This window comes from Sciurus vulgaris (genome assembly GCF_902686455.1).
Source record: "Sciurus vulgaris genome assembly, chromosome: 5".
Lineage (NCBI taxonomy): Eukaryota > Metazoa > Chordata > Mammalia > Rodentia > Sciuridae > Sciurus > Sciurus vulgaris.
This window is the reverse complement of record NC_136465.1, coordinates 122,106,936-122,123,478: the sequence shown is the minus strand read 5'-3', so window position 1 is coordinate 122,123,478 and position 16,543 is coordinate 122,106,936.

Genomic DNA, 16,543 nt, shown 5'->3' with positions numbered 1-16,543 from the left:
AATACATGTGTACAATGTACAAAGATTAGATCAGAGAAATTGGCATATCTATCACTTCAGTCATTTGTCAAATTTTTGTGTTGGGAACTTTCAAAATCTCGATTAGCTATTTTGAAATGTTTGATTAATTGTTGTTAACTATAGTTGATCCTGCTGTACTTTAGAACACTAGAAGCTACTTCTCCTATTGAACTGCACTGCTGTGCCATTACAATCCCTCTCTGTCCTCCCTACTCTGTACCCTTTCCAGGTTTTCTCAACACTAGTCTATTCTCCACTCCTATGAGATGATGGTTAATTATATGACCCTGACTAATATACCTAATAAAAAATTTATTGATTTATTCTATAATTCAGTTAACTGGATATCTATCTCCTTCTCCTTAGTTGGCTCCACACTAATTTTCTAGTTTCTCTGGGATAGCAGTCTTGTTCTACAACCTCTCTCAGCTTTGTAATTTACCATCCAAAGTATCTAATAAAGCTCCTCTCCAACTTCCAGCTCATTTTTTTTCCCTTAGTTAAAACACAGCTACAGGGCTGGGGATACAGCTCAGTTGGTAGAGTGCTTGCCTCATAAGCACAAGGCCCTGGGTTCAATCCCCAGCACTGCAAAAAAACACTCAGCTATACTTCATAAAGTGTCACTCCTCAATTTGGGATCTAGGTTTTGTTCTTCAAACACCATTGAATGGTGTTTTTAAACCATCCTCTATATCTGGGTTCATCTGCTTCTTGATCCTCTGACTCAGGCAGGGTTTCATTTCATTTTTCCTCTTACCTGCTTCAAAGAACTTGCCATTTCCATTTCCTTGTCAGTTATTCTTTTTCTTTTTCATGATGATCAGCTCAAAATAAAGAACTTGGTTTTCTGCACCCCTGGTATTTTAGTCAGTGTTTTTGTCACTGTGATCTCAACCCCTGACAAGGCAACACAGAGGATAAAATGTTTATTTCAGCTCGTACTGTCAGAGGTCCAGTCAATGGTGGGTTGACTCCTTAGCTTTGGGCCCAAGATGAGACAGAACATCATGGCAGAAGGGTGTGATAAAGTAAAGCAGCTCAGGATGTGGGATGGGAAACAGGAAGCAGAGAGAGCTTTGCTCACCAGGGATAAAAATCTATACCACTTTTGGAGAATACCTCATAGCTAAACCTTAACATGTGGGAAGGTGGGGGGAGGGGCGTAAATATTCTCTTTAAAATATTGAATCCTTTAAAAGACCACAAATTCTGCCCAATACTCAAGTCTTTGGGATGGATGGCAACCATTAATATAGCTCCCTTATGTTCCTTGCTCAGATGATTTCTTACCCATTCTCTTACTTTCCATTGTTTGGAAATCCATGGACTTTACCTCTGTGTATGCAGGTGAAATTTAAAGAACTTGGTCTATCCTGTCAGGCTCCCTCTGCAGTCAGTTATGACAACATGCTAAAGCTCTAACATCTAATTCCTCCACTGGGGACTACTGAGAAGTCATTTGTGGGAAATACAGTTGATCAATTGTTACAGATATTTTTCAATGCTTGTCTGTAGCATCCTTTCTTTAAATGTCTGTTTAGATTCAGATATGAAGCAGTTATAGAGAAAGGTAAAAGTTCTTGGACTTTTCTCCTTCTGGTAGATTAACTAGAAAAACATAGCCCCAATCCTTGTAGTTCCTAATGCCACACTCTTTGTAATATGATTTTATAACTTCACTCCATAAGAATGATTTCTCACTCCTGAATCTTGTGGGCAACTAAACGTAGTACAAGTGATGGCATGCCAGCTCCTAATCTAGGCCACAGAATGCCTTGTGAGCTTCTGTTTTCTCTATTGAGCCCCTGCCACCACCATGGGAATGAACCCTAGCTAGCTAACATGAGGATGGAAATCTATGTAAAGAAAGACTAATTGCCTCAAAGGAGGCATGGAAGACCAAAAGTCAGCCAACTCTAAAAATCACTAAGAATCCAATAAAAATCAACAGCACAGCTTTCCCAAACCACAGCTGCCTTCAGATTTATGAGTGAGCCAAGCAGAGGTACAAAACATTTCATCTGGACTGTAGAATTAAGAGCAACAATACTTCTTGTTCTAAGCCATTAAGTTTAGGAATAATTACTGACAGCATTATCTGACTGACATATTCTTATTTTAACATTCAAAGCAAAAAAATATGGATTTCCAATTCTCCCAGCACCATTTGTTGAAGAGGCTATCTTTTCTCCGTTGCATATTTTTGGCCCCTTTGTCTAGTATGAGAAAATTGTATTTATTTGGGTTTGTGTCCATGTCCTCTATTCTATACCATTGATCTACCTTTCTATTTCGGTACCAATACCATGCCGTTTTTGTTACTATTGCTTTGTAGTAGAGTTGAAGATCTGGTATTGCAATACCCCCTGTTTCACTCTTCCTGCTAAGGATTGCTTTAGCTATTCTGGGTTTCTTATTCTTCCAGATGAATTTCATAATTGCTTGCTCTATTTCTATAAGGTACATCATTGGGATTTTAATTGGAATTGCATTGAATCTGTATAGCACTTTAGGTAGTATGGCCATTTTGACAATATTAATTCTTCCTATCCAAGAACATGGGAGATCTTTCCATCTTCTAAGGTTTTCTTTAATTTCTTTCTTTAGTGTACTGTAGTTCTCATTGTAGAGGTCTTTCACCTCTTTTGTGAGATTGATTCCAGAATGAAACTGAACCCATATCTCTCACCATGCACGAAACTAAACTCAAAATGGATTAAGGACCTCGGAATCAGACCAGAGACCCTGCAAATTATAGAAGAAAAAGTAGGTCCAGATCTTCAACATGTCGGCTTACGACCAGACTTCCTCAACAGGACTCCCATAGCACAAGAAATAAAAGCAAGAATCAATAACTGGGATAGATTCAAACTAAAAACTTTCTCTCAGCAAAGGAAACTAACAGCAATGGGAAGAAAGAGCCTACAGAGTGGGAGAAAATCTTTGCCAATCATACTTCAGATAGAGCACTAATCTCCAGAATCTATAAAGAACTCAAAAAACTCTACTCCAAGAATTCAAATAGTCCAGTCAACAAATGGGCTAAGGAAATGAATAGACACTTCACAGAAGAAGATCTACAAGCAATCAACAATCATATGGAAAAATGTTCAACATCTCTAGTAATAAGAGAAATGCAAATTAAAACTACCCTAAGATTCCATCTCACCCCAATTAGAATGGCGATTATCAAGAACACAAGCAACAACAGGTGTTGGCGAGGATGTGGGGAAAAAGGTACACTCATACATTGCTGGTGGGGTTGCAAATTAGTGCAGCCACTCTGGAAAGCAGTGTGGAGATTCCTTAGAAAACTTGGAATGGAACCACCATTTGACCCAGCTATCCCACTCCTTGGCCTATACCCAAAGGACTTAAAATCAGCATACTACAGAGATACAGCCACATCAATGTTCAAGCTGCTCAATTCACAATAGCCAGATTGTGGAACCAACCTAGATGTCCTTCAATTGATGAATGGATAAAGAAACAGTGGCATATATATACAATGGAATATTACTCAGACATAAAGAATGATAAAACTATGGCATTTGCAGGCAAATGGATGAAATTGGAGAATATCATGCTAAGTGAGATAAGCCAATCTCAAAAAACCAAAGGTCGAATGATATCGCTAATAAGTGGATGAGGACACATAATGGGGGGAGGGAGGGGTTAGTGTTAGGGTTAGAGTTAGGGTTAGGGAGGGGGGCAAGAATGGAGGAAGGAAGGACTGTATAGAGGGAAAAGAGGGGTGGGAGGGGTGGGGGGAAGGGAAAAAATAACAGAAGGAATCAAACAACATTACCCTATGTAAATTTATGATTACACAAATGGTATGCCTTTATGCCATGTACAGAGAAACAACATGTATCCCATTTGTTTACAATTAAAAAAAAAAGAAAAAAAATATAGTAAAATCAAAGAGGTGGATGGGAAAGCTAAATTGATTGTCTGTGAGAACTAGCATGTGGCATAGATCTTTGAAAGTTTGCCTTTGTCAAGGGACTACTCCTTGTCCTTTCTGCCCAGAGACTTGGTCAGTACACTGAGATATGTATTTCAAACACAGACTGATGATATCCAAGTTCAAATAACCAATATATAAGCCAACATGTTAAATTTCCGAACCTTGAGAAGTATAATTGCTGTGTGTAGAAAATCTTTGAAAACTTGATCAGCAAACAATGGGAAACTCAATCTATGAGATATCAATATACTTAAGTGTACAGAAGTAAGATGCAAGCATTATGTTGAGGAAGGGGTAAGCAATTCAATGAATGGTGAAGTCAATTTGTTACACATATGAAAATTAGATTAGATCCAACTAGATAGTCAAAACAATTACTAGTAAATTAAGTAATTAAATGTGAAATATTTGGAGAAAAAAAAGTTATTGCCTTGGAATAGGAATGTTTTTGTAAAGAAAAATAAATGTATAACTAAGTAAAATTGTACATAAAAAAATAAAGATTTGTGGAAAAAATAAAAATCAAGATACTGTGTGAAAATATTTAGAGCACATAACTAAAAGGATTATTGCTTTTATTATGTCTAATATTTTCGTTAATTTTACTCTGGATGTATGCACTCTAGGTTATGGATTAGAAGTAGATTTTTTTATTAAATGCCTCAGATAAAATTATAAATGTGTCCCTCTTTTCCTTAGTCACTATCCCTATGGCAGCATGATGAAAGTCAGGTCAAATGTTCTTTTCAAGTAGTTAGATGCCCCAAGAGTGAGGGATGAGGAAGTGACTTTTCTCTGCCTATAAAGGTGAAGGAAGTAGTGGTCTCACGTTTCTCTAAGGAACTTCTTATTTCACCTATTTCATATGTAAATAAAGTGTCCACAACAGCCAGATAACTAAATGTGTTCTTGCTTTGTAAAACTCAAGAGTTATATATGAGTTCTGGGATCCATCTTTCCTTGAAATATAAACACCTGGGAAGATAGTACTCTAGTCTTACTGTCATAGTAGGGACAATTTAGGGACAAATCCTGTAAAAAGGCCCTCTCAGAAAGATAGGAGAAACTTGATTATTTTTAGGAATCATTGAAATTAACTAAAGAAACATTCCAAATTCTCAAGGTATGTGAAGAGTAAAATATTTCTGGGATGAGTGAAAGAAAGCATTTCTTATTTTCATATCATATGCATTTTCACGTCTTCAGAAAGTAGATCTTTTGGCTGGAGAACTGAGAAGTCCAGTGAAGATTTATTTTTCTGCAATTCAGAATATATAAATAATTCCTAGAAATCAGTAAGAAATACATTACTCAAAAAATTGTTCAAGGACTGGGGTCATAGTTCAATTGGTAGAGTGCTTGCCTCACATGCACAGGGTCCTGGGTTCAATCCCCAGCACCACAAAAAAAAAAAAAAAAAAAAAAAAAAAATTGTTCAATTATATTACCAGGCAAATCATAGAAACAGAAAGCAGGTGTCCAATATGCTCATGAAGTTTTTCTTTTTTTTGACTTCGCTAGCTTTGGGAATTGAAAATTAAAACCACAGGGGACCCATCTCACACAAAGTAAATGGACAAGTACTAATGTCTAACAAAATTGATAATGATAAGGAACATCATCTTTGCTGAAAATCAATTTAGCAATGGCTATAATGGTTGCTGTTTCCAGTCCCATGTAGTAGTTATACTAAAAACTCTCAAAATGTCTATTTGCTAAGTCTTGGGCACTATAAATATGTTATTTCCTTGAAAAAGAAAACTGGAGTTTCAGCTGGAATTAAGATTGCTGAACCACTTACCTTAAAACAGGAGACTATTCCCAATTATTCAGTTAGACCCAATGCAATAACAAGGAACTTAGAAATGCTAGAGAGAGGCAGAAACAGAACCAGAGAGAGAGCCTTGTGAAAAGGTCTTGGCCAAATATTACAGGGTTTGAAGATAGAGGAAGCAGAACCAGGAGCCAAGGAATGTAATCGGGTTCTAGAAGATCAAAAGGGTAAGGAAAGGAAGTCTCACCAAAACCTCTTGGAAGGAACACAGTCAAGTCCTCTCAGTTCAGCCTGGTGAGATCCATGTCAGACTTCCAACCTAAAGAACTGTACGAGAATAGATTTATGTTGCATAAGCTACCAAGTTTGTGATGATTTGTATAAAACTAATAATAGTGCATGAGGAAACACATAAGAATATTCATAGAATTACTGATCATAATATCAACAGAAGAAAGAATTATTAATTGCAGTATATTTAGCCATGGAATAATCTGCAGTAGCAAAAAAGAATGATCCTTAGCTACTTATATCAACATGAATGATTGTTGAGTAAATATTAGAAAATACTGAATAATATGTATCTGATGACATATAAATAAATGTTGTTTAGTATATTCTGAAAGTATGAAGAAATGGAAATTTCAATCAATGTCAGATTAATGGTTACCTGTGTGAGAGGACACCAGAATGACTTGATCAAGAAAAGGTACAGAGGAGATTTCAACTATATTGTTTAAGTTTACTTATTGAAATGGTTACAAAATAACTCTTATATGATTATTTGTACATGAGTTTTATGTCTAAAATACCTTACAATAACAATATTAAATTCCCTTCTTAAAACAAAACAGGGGATCACATTGTGCCTCTCCTCTGAACCCATGGCTGAAATTCAAAGCCCCAGTAATGACGTGTCTTTACAAATGTGTCTCACACATTTTTCTGTAGATCTTTCAGCTAACTTTCCTCTTGCTCACTTTGCTCTGGCTACATTGACCTTCCTATTGTTACAAAATTTGTCATCTTTATTCCAACTTTAGTTGGAATACAAATTTAATTTGTATTACCACCATCCATAATACTTTTCCCTCTAGTAAATTATATTATTATGCATTAATTTGTTGTCTGAAGACAGCAAAGGGCAAGGTCAGAAAAGAAAGAACCACACTTAATAGCTTCTGAGGTAAAGTGAACTTTCCCTATTTTGAGATCTGGACTTTCCTTACTATCAATAAAGGTGAACTTTCCCTGATAATATTTATTTCATATTACATGAGCCCCTAAGTTACTTGGATGACCAAGGGGAATAGGTCATCTCCCAGAATTTGGTACTGACTATTCTTCCAGGAAGCAGTATGGTGCTCAAGCTCACTCTAATCAAGCATGGACCAATAAGTTATGAGTCCTTGCACCCAAAGTGAGGGGCAAAAATAAATAATCAGTTTCTTGAAACACTAATAGCCTAATTAGGCTAGAGATCTCTTTCTTATTAGAATACACTATGCACAATTTTTCTCTGCCTTTGTTGCCATTCACGTGTGATACCACAAAACTTGAATTGCCTAAGAGAGTATTTCCTAAATAAGGGAATAATCTTTAGTCATCTTGATGAGTTTGTGTTGCAATTAGCCTGAAGGTTAAAAAGAACCTTGGTTTTCTTGCATAAACATGAATACCTGCTGTATTAATACTGTCAGATTTACGCAAATGATTAGTTTCTCCTGCTGAGAAACTGCAATGTCATTCCACAGGGCTGTTATTATTCTATCAAAAGTCAAAGATTTATGAGTGAACCAATAAAATATTAAATGTATTTGTGATACAATTTGGTAAACTTGATAATCTTCACTAATAGAAAAATGGTCATATCTTCTCTGGGTGGTCTACTCTGTTAATAAGCATTGTCTAATTTAGATTTTAAAGCATTTATAAATTTTTTGATACAACTTGTATTTTAATTGATATGCATTCACTCCAACAGCTGGATTAATGGACAAAAGTCAGTTTCTTCCAGGAAAAAAAAAAAAAAATAGAAAATTGCTAAAAAAGATAACAACTTGAACAAATGATAGTGAAAGATCTAGCTCACTGATGAGAAGCATGATTTTACAAGTCTCATTTCTGCACAGTCCCTATAGCACTATCAGTATTCATGCTTTTTCATAAACTAGATGTGTGGTTATAGGATGGCAAAAGTAATTTGATGTCCTGCTGTTTCACATTTATTTTTTATATGAATGAGGATATGGAAATTCTATAGCAGTGAAGACAATTTTCTGATTCCATCTTACCTGTCTCGGTTACTGTGTGTCTTGATATCAATACTTTCATCTTACTTTCAGGTACATAACAAGTTTATTAAGTAGATGTTATGTTAAACATAATTCTTGTATTCTAAGTGGTGGTGCAGATGACCATCACACCAGAGTTCACAGAGTTCACGTATCTGCATTTTAGTTTTTCCATGCATACCACCTCCCTATTCCACCACTTGCATCAAACCCATCTTCTTTACCAATTGACTTCTTTACCAGTATGAGCACCTAACTCGGAAAAGAAAAAAAACTCAATATCTTTGGACCTGACTTTATGATTGTTATATAAAAACTGAGAAAAAGAATGTTACATTAAAATATTTATCAGACATATGACATTACCACCACAACAATAAATATACAAAATTGAAGTCACTTTGCAACAGTCAGCATTACAATGCGGGTATTGTGGTTATAGCAACACGATTTATTACTTATGGCACAGGGAGAAATGGGACTATCGCAACAATTTGACTTGCCAGAGCTCTGTGGCACCCATTAACAATTACCCTTCTGAGCTGCCATTCATATTCAGGTTGGGAGCAATCAAATTGGAAGAATATGAATTAAGCATTTGTTTCTCTGAGCAATAAGAGAGTATTCTGTTTTCAGCTTGTTCAAATCTTTGGACGCTTCAGACTGATATTCCCATCTTCTTGTCTTTTGCTTTCATCTGCTAGAGAAATGAAGGGGGCAGTAAAGTTGCATCTAACTTCTCATCCCAGAGAAGAATGTTCTGCTTCCTCTTTTTAATGGCTATAAAGTTGTCATTCATAATTTTAAAAATTTAACATAATAGTGGACTTCATTTTGACATCATCATACGTGCGTGGAATAGCATTTGTTCTACTTCAGTACCCATTACTTCCTCTCTTCTTTCCCTGTTCCTTTCTCTTCTCCCCCTTCCTCATTATCCTGGTCTTCCTCCTATTTATCTATTTTTATTGGTGCTTTAGGTATACATAAATGTGAAATGCATTGTGGCATATTCATAAATGTACATAGTATAATTTGGTAAGTTTCATTCTGCAACTCCTTCTGTTCCTCCTCCCTTTCCCTCAGTCCCCTTCATCTACACCACTGATATCCTCTCTATGGTCTTGGGATATGCCACCCTCCTTTTTCCTGTATTTTGGTCTAGCTTCTGCATGTGAGAGAAAACATTCAACCAATGATCTTCTGAATCTGAATCGTTTCACTTGGCATGATGCTTTCCAGTTCCATCCATTAACCAGAAAATGCCATAATTTCATTCTTCTTCATGGCTGAGTTAAACTCCATTATGTATGAATACCACATTTTCCTTATCCATTCATCTGCTGATGGGTACCTGGGCTAGTTCCATAATTTGACTGTTGTGAATTGCACTGCTATAAACGCTGATGTGCCTGTATCACTATAGTATGCTGATTTAATTCTTTTGGATACACACCAAGGAGTGGGAAAGCTGGGTCATATGGTGGTTCCATTCCTAATCTTTTGAGGATTTTCTATACTGCATTCCAAAGTGACTGAACTGATTAGCAGTCCCATGAACAATGTGTAAGCATACATTTTCCCCCATATCCTTGCCAGCATTTACTATTAATATTAATCTTAATGACTGCCATTCTAACTGGAGTGAGATGATATCACAATATAATTTTGATTTGGATTTCCCTGATTGCTAGGAATATTGAACATTTTTTTTCATATATTTGTTGGCTATTTGTATTTCCTCTTTTGAGAAATGTCTTTTTAGTACTATAAATTGTTTTTGTTAGGAGCGATTTTTTGTATTTTATTTTATTTTTAAAAATTTTTTATTGTTTGTTCTATTAAGTTATACATGACTGCAGAATGCATTTTGATTCATTGTACACAAAAGAAGTAAAAATTTTCATTTCTCTGGTTGTACACGATCTAGAGTCACAAAATTAGTGTAATAATACATGTTCAAAGGGTCAGGACGTTTGTCTCATTCCACCATCTTTATTTCCTCATGCCCCCTCTCCTCCCCCCATTTTCTTCTACATAATCCAAAGTTCCTCCATTCGTCCCTTACCCCCTGGACCCTTGTTATGTATCAGCATCCATTTATCAGAGAAAATATTTGACCTTTGTTTTTTTGGGGATTAGTTTATCTCACTTAGCATGATTTTCTCCAATTTTGTTTATTTACCTGCAAATGCCAACATTTTATTCTTCTTTATGGCTGAGTAATATTCCACTGTGTACATATACCACAGTTTCTTTATCCATTCATCTATCGAAGGACATCTAGGTTGGTTCCACAGTCTAGTTATTGTGAATTGAGCTGCTATAAACATGGATGTGGTTGTATCTCTGTAGTATGCTGATTTTAAGTCCTTTGGGTATAGGCCAAGGAGTGGGATAGCTGGGTCAAATGGTGGTTCCATTCCAAGCTTTCTAAGGAATCTCCACACTGCTTTCCAGAATGGCTGCACTAATTTGCAACCCCACCAGCAATGTATGATTGTACCTTTTACCCCACATCGTCTCCAACACCTATTGTTGCTTATGTTCTTGATAATCGCCATTCTAATTGGGGTGAGATGGAATCTTAGGGTAGTTTTGTTTTGCATTTCTCTTATTACTAGAGATGTTGAACATTGTTTAATATATCTGTTGATTGCTTGTAGATCTTCTGTGAAGTGCCTGTTCATTTCCTTAGCCCATTTGTTGATTGGGTTTTTTGTATCCTTGGTGTAGAGTTTTATGAGTTCTTTATATATTCTGGAAATTAGTGCTCTATCTGAAGTATGAGTGGCAAAGATTTTCTCCCACTCTGTAGGTTCTCTCCTTGCATTGCTGATAGCTTCCTTTGCTGAGAGAAAGCTTTTTAGTTTGAATCTATCCCAGTTACTGATTCTTGCTTTTATTTCTTGTTCTATGGGAGGCCTCTTTTTTTTTTTTTTTGAATCATTTGTTTTGTTTTTATTTTTGATTCTAGATTTCTAGCTCATAATGAGTACAGAAAAACCAAAGGCCAAAAGAAAACATAGGTTTAGAGTGAGCCAAACCAGGTTCAAGTTCTCACTTTATAACTTGTCAGGATAAGGTGCTGGTAAATTGTTTAACCTTCCTGAGCCTCACGTTTTGCAACTTTACAATGGGGCCAGCAATCTATCTTTTATAGAGTTGTGAGCAGGAATGAGCGGAATGTGTGGCACATAGTAGATGCCTAATAAATGTAACTGTACTAAATCTCTTCTTCTATGGGAGGCCTCTTAAGGAAGTCTGATCCTAAGCCAATGTGTTGAAGATTTGGACCTACTTTTTCTTCTATAATTTGCAGGGTCTCAGGTCTGATTCCAAGGTCCTCGATACATTTTGAGTTGATTTTTGTGCAGGGTGAGAGATAGGGGTTTAATTTCATTCTGTTGCATATGGATTTCCAGTTTTCCCAACACCATTTTTTGAAGAGGCTATCTTTTCTCCATTGCATATTTTTGGCACCTTTGTCTAGTATGAGAAAATTGTATTTATTTCAGTTTGTGTCCGTGTTCTCTATTCTGTACCATTGATCTACCTATCTATTTTGGTGCCAATAGCATGCCGTTTTTGTTATTATTGCGTTGTAGTATAGTTGAAGTTCTGGTATTGCGATACCCCCTGCTTCACTCTTCTTGCTAAGGATTGCTTTAGCTATTCTAGGTTTTTAATTCTTCCAGATGAATTTCATAATGGCTTGCTCTATTTCTGTAAGGTACGTCATTGGGATTTTAATTGGAATTGCATTCAATCTGTATAGCACTTTTGGTAGTATGGCCATTTTGACGTATTTATTCTGCCTATCCAAGAACATGGGAGATCTTTCCATCTTCTAAGGTGTTCTTTAATTTCTTTCTTTAGTGTTCTATAGTTCTCATTGTAGAGGTCTTTCAACTCTTTTGTGAAATTGATTCCCAAGTATTTTATTTTTTTCAAGGCTATTGTGAATGTGGTAGTTTTCCTAACTTCTCTTTCTGAAGATTCATCACTTATGAATAAAAATGCATTGGATTTATGAGCATTGATCTTGTAACATGCTACTTTGTTGAATTCACTTATGAGTTCTAAAAGTTTTCTGGTGGAATTTCCTGGTTCCTCTAAATATATAATCATGTCATAAGGAAATTGGGATAGTTTGAGTTCTTCTTTTCCTATTCGTATCCCTTTAATTTCTTTGGTTTGTCTAATTGCTCTGGCTAGAGTATAGAGGACAATGTTCAATAGAAGTGGTGAAAGAGGGCATCCCTGCCTTGTTCCAGTTTTTAGGGGGAATGCTTTCAGTTTTTCACCATTTAGAATGATATTGGCCATGGGCTTAGCATAGATGGCCTTTACAATGTTAAGGAATGTTCCCACTACCCCGTTTTTTCTAGTGTTTTGAGCATGAAGGGATGCTGTATTTATCAAATGCTTCTTCTGCATCTATCACAATAATCATGTGATTCTTGACTTTAAGTCTGTTGATATGGTGAATGACATTTACTGATTTCCAGATGTTGAATCAACCTTGCATCCCTGGGATAAAACCCACTTGATCGTGGTGCACTACCTTTTTAATATATTTTTGTATGCGATTTGCTAAGATTTTGTTGAGAATTTTTGCATCAATGTTCATTAAGGATATTGGTCTGAAATTTTCTTTCCTCGATGTGTCTCTGTCTGGTTTAGGTATCAGGGTGATATTGGCTTCATAGAATGAGTTTGGGAGGGTTCCCTCCTCTTCTATTTCATGAAACACTTTGAGAAGTATTGGAATGAGCTCTTCTTTAAAGGTTTTGTAGTACTCAGCTGAGAACCCATCTGGTCCCAAACTTTTCTTTGTTGGTAGGCTTTTAATGACTTCTATTTCATTACTTAAAACTGATCTATTTAAATTGTGTATGTCCTCCTGGTTCAGTTTAGGTAATTCATATGTCTCTAGAAACCTGTGGATGTCTTTGAGATTTTGTATTTTGTTGGAGTATAGATTTTCAAAATAGCTTCTAATTATGTTTTGTATTTCACTCGTGTCTCTAGTGATCTTTCCTTGTTCATTCCAAATTTTAGTAATTGAGTTTTCTCTCTTCTTCTCTTTGTTAGTGTGGATAAAGTTTTATCAATTTTGTTTATTTTTTCAAAGAACCAACTATTTATTTTGTCAATTTTTTTGATTGTTTCTTTTGTTTTGTTAATTTCAGCTCTGATTTTAACTGTTTCCTGTCTTCTATTACTTTTGGTGTTGCTCTGTTCTTTTTTTTCTAGGGTTTTGAGCTGTAGTGTTAGTTCATTCATTCGTTGATTTTTTCTTCTTTTATTGAATGCGCTCCAGGAAATAAATTTTCCTCTAAGAACTGCTTTCATAGTGTCCCAGAGATTTTGATATTGTGTTTCTTTGGTCTCATTTACCTCTAAGAATTTTTTAATTTCCTTCCTAATGTCTTATGTTATCCATTCATCATATAATAGCATATTATTTAATCTCCAGGTGTTGGAGTAGTTTCTGTTTTTTACTCTGTCATTTATTTCTAATTTTAATCATTATGATCTGATAGAATACAAGGTATTATCTCTATCTTCTTGTATTTGCTAACAGTAGCTTTGTGGCATAATATATGGTCTATTTTAGAGAAAGATCCATGTGCTGCTGAGAAGAAAGTGTATTTGTTCTTTGTTGGATGGTATATTCTATATATTCTATATATGTCCGTTAAGTCTAAATTATTGATTGTGTTATTGAGATCAATGGTTTCTTTGTTCAATTTTTGTTTGGAGGATCTAACCAGTGGTGATAGAGGTGTGTAAAAATCACCAAGTATTATTGTGTTGTGGTCTATTTGACTTCTGGCATTGAGAAGGATTTGTTTGACATATATGGATGAGCCACTGTTTGGGGCATAGATATTTATGATTGTTATGTCTTGATGATTTATGCTTCCCTTAAGCAGTATGAAATGTCCTTCTTTATCCCTTCTGATTAACTTGGCATGAAGTCCACATTATCTGATATAAGGATGGATACTCTGGCTTTTTTGCTGTGTCCATGTGCATGGTATGTTTTTCCCCATTCTTTCACCTTTAGTCTTTGGGTATCTCTTTCTATGAGATGAGTCTCTTGCAAGCAGCATATTTTTGGATCTTTCTTTTTAATCCAATCTGCCAGTCTATGTCTTTTGATTGATGAGTTTAGGTCATTAACTTTCAGAGTTATTATTGAGATATGATTTGTATTCCCAGTCATTTGGCTCATTTTTTTTTTTTTGACATGACTTGGTTTCCCCTTTATTTGGCTATTCCTTTAGGGTAGTTCCTCCCTTTGCTGATTTACATCATTGTTTTTCATCTCTTCCTCATGGAATATTTTGCTGAGAATGTTCCGTAATGCCGGCTTTCTATTTGTAAATTCTTTTAGATTTCGTTTATCATGGAAGGATTTCATCAAATCTGAAGGTAAGTTTTGGTGGGTATAAGATTCCTGGTTGGCATCCATTTTCTTTCAGTGTTTGGTAAATGTTGTTCTAGGCCCTTCTAGCTTTTAGGGTCTGGATTGAAAAATCTGCTGATATTCTTATTGGTTTCCCCTGAATGTAATTTGATTCTTTTCTCTTGCGGCCTTTAAAATTCTGTCTTTATTTTGTATGTTAGGTATTTTCATAATAATGTGCCTTGGTGTGGGTCTATTGTAATTTTGTACATTTGGAGATCTATAAGCCTATTGTATTTGATTTTCCATTTTGTTGTTCAGATTTGGGAAATTTTCTGCTATTATTCCATTGAATAGATTGTTCATTCCTTTGGTTTGTTTCTCTGTGCCTTCCTCTATCCCAATAATTCTTAAATTTGGCCTTTTGGTGATATTCCATAATTCTTGTAGATTCTGTTTATGATTTCTTACCATCTTCTCTGTTTGGTCAACTTTTTTTCAAGGTTAAATATTTTGTCTTCAATGTCTGAGCTTCTGTCTTCCAAGTGTTCTATCCTATTGGTTATGCTTTCTATGGAGTTTTTAATTTGGTTTATTGTTTCCTTCATTTCAAGGATTTCTGTCTGTTTTGTTTTCAGTATCTCTAATTCTTTATTGAAATAATCTTTTGCTTCCTGCATTTGCTCTTTTAACTGTTGAGTGGTGCGACCATTCAAAGTCTGCATTCACTCATTCATCTCATCATTTGCTTCTCTGATCATTTTAATTATGTACATTCTGAACTCCCTTTCTGACATTTCTTCTGCCATGCTGTCATTGGATTTTATTGCTATACCATCTAGGTTTGTTCGGGACATTTTCCTCCCTTGTTTTCTCATATTGGTCAGGTATCTACCCCTCTGGTAGTTAAACTCTGAGATATTGCAGATTTCCTCTATTAACTAATATTGTCTCTGCAGATTTCCAATAACTCACTAACCAGTAGCCTGAGGAACTTGATAATGTAGTGCTCCATTAGGAAGCTGCCCCTCTAGGGGTGGTGGTCTTCAGGTGGTATATATTCCCTGTCAGTGGGCAGAGGCCCCTCCACTTGTTGACTGATGGTCAGCAAAAGGGGGACTAGACTGCAGACCGGGGTACGTCTGATCTGGGTCTGTGTCTCTGGTTCTACTGCCCTGATGGGAAAGCCTTGCCCAGTGGGGAAGACTTATATGGTGGGGAAGTTTTGCTGGGCAGCTCTCCTCAGAGAAGTTCCCTTCCATCCAGAACTACCACCTGGACTGGGCAGCCCTCCTCTGTGACATTCCCAGGGGTCTGACCTACCACCTGGGCTGGGGAACCTGACCCTGCAAGGGACTCCCTTGCTGAGCGGCCCTCCTCTACTACCTGCCCTGGGGACCGGAGATATGCCTGGGCCTCGGACCCTCACTCTGGGTGGAAGCCTCTCACTGTGCGGCCCTCCTCTGCAATGCTCCCAGTTGACTGGGTTCTCGGCTCCAGCAGGGGAGTCTCACTGGGCCACCCCACTCCATGGAGTTCCCTGCATTTCGGGGCTACTGCCCCATCCGGGGAGCCCAATCAGTGGGAGAGACTCTCCCGGTGGCTCTGAGTTGGTCCCAGTCTCTCAATACCTCCTCTTCTTGACTCCTGGGTCTTGTCAAAGGTCCTCTAGTCTCCTGGAGGTGTCTCAGGAAGGGAGCTGCCCTTCCAATGATGATGGCCACGCCCTCAGGAATAATTAAAAATGCCTGCACCAGCCTATAAATAAACCTCTGGCTAACTCCGCGATGTAGGCAGGCTGGTTTGTCAGCTGGCTTGTTTTGGGATGGCGACAGACCTAGGCCTAGTGGTTGGGCAGGGTTGCTCAGTGATGGCGTCTGTCTTCCGCCTGGTCGTTGGGCTGGTTGGCTGCCCACCGCCTAGCTTCTCAAGGCATGTGGGTTGAGTGCCCGCCGGCTACCTCCACGATGCAGGCAGCCTGACTCACCCGCCAGCTCGCTCCACGACTTTAGCCCATTTATTGATTGGGTTATTTGTATTTTTGGTGTAAAGTTTATTGATAT